Source organism: Eurosta solidaginis, chromosome 4 (genome assembly GCF_040869045.1).
Source record: "Eurosta solidaginis isolate ZX-2024a chromosome 4, ASM4086904v1, whole genome shotgun sequence".
Classification (NCBI taxonomy): Eukaryota; Metazoa; Arthropoda; class Insecta; order Diptera; family Tephritidae; genus Eurosta; species Eurosta solidaginis.
This window is the reverse complement of record NC_090322.1, coordinates 241,989,205-241,990,442: the sequence shown is the minus strand read 5'-3', so window position 1 is coordinate 241,990,442 and position 1,238 is coordinate 241,989,205. Positions and strand designations below refer to the sequence as shown.

Here is a 1,238-nt window from a genome sequence, read left to right as displayed (position 1 = left end):
ATGTTTAGAGAGTGTTGAAAAATGTGTTTCTGATGGCGGGAAATACGGGCAGAAATTGATTATTTGAAGGCAATTTTTTAGATTGGTGCGCCATTTATTTGGCCTTGAGAAACTTGCTACCTCCCTCTAATATCCTTTTGAGCTCTGACGCTGTTTTCATATACTTTTGTCCAGGACCAAGTTTTATTTTGAAAAACGTTTTTAAACAACTTTTTTTTCGTTTTATTTTTTGATCGAATGATGATAATTTTTGAAGCTTTTTATTTCGATTATTAAACCTCGTTGCACTGCGACCTTTATTTAGATCTAGTGTGCTTGACCGTTCAGGCTATTACTAGTATCTTTTAATATATTTCAGTACCTCTTCAGGGGGGAGAGTCTCTACCTTACCAAAGTGACCCATTAGCAAAGAATATGAAGCGGTGTTTCATCCTCCAGCTCACTAAAGCGACAGCTTTGGGTGTTTGAAAGATTTAATTGTAATATTGTAGACTGCAGTGTCCCACAGAGTACCCAGTGAGAGCTCGTAGCTCCGCTCTGCTTAGATTAATGAGTTTGTACGAATTTGCCATCATTGACTGTAACGCTTTGTTTACCAGTGACTTATGGCTTTCCTAGTGTGTGCCTTTGTAAATCCACGGAAGGGCTATGTACCATAGATTGCTGCTATAACACCCTGCATGCCTGAAAACCCATCCTAGGTTAGGTTAGGTTAAAGTGGCTGCCCCCAGAAATGTGAGGGACACATATTTTTGTCGGGACGGCGCGAACCATTTCCGGCTACCAAAAATTACACGCACTAGCTATTTGCATTACGAATACTCGCGAAGGTCAACTCAGCCGAAGTGCAATGGCCAAGCCTCGCTCCGGACGAACCACCTTCATGATAACGGTAACTACTACGCCAGGTAACCCATCCTAAACAAACTTAATTTGTGGCACCCAGATCATTTAGAACTCTAATGAATTTATCCACTAGCTAAGAAGTTCGGCCATTACATACCATCTAAAATTTTTTCGTCATCAAGTTGTGATCCATCCGTTAACTAGACCTCTGAGTCAAGGCCAGTATATAGATTCCCTGTTTTCCAAAGAGTTCTGTCCACAATGAACACCTCAAAATTTCGTGAGGTTCTAGCCCTAGGGACCATTTGCAGCACATATTTGCAATATTGGATTTTCTATGAATTTTATTTTTCATATGCCCTTTGATATTTCCGCTCTTCAGCTCAAAAAAA

General features: G+C 40.2%; 1 non-coding gene across 1 annotated transcript; it reads right to left on the bottom strand.

Moving 5' to 3' along the window:
- Nucleotides 1–754: 754 nt before the first annotated feature.
- LOC137251532 (U1 spliceosomal RNA) lies at nt 755–916 on the bottom strand. Its single transcript, XR_010953277.1, has one exon. It is a non-coding gene; the product is annotated as a U1 spliceosomal RNA (small nuclear RNA).
- Nucleotides 917–1,238: the final 322 nt, after the last annotated feature.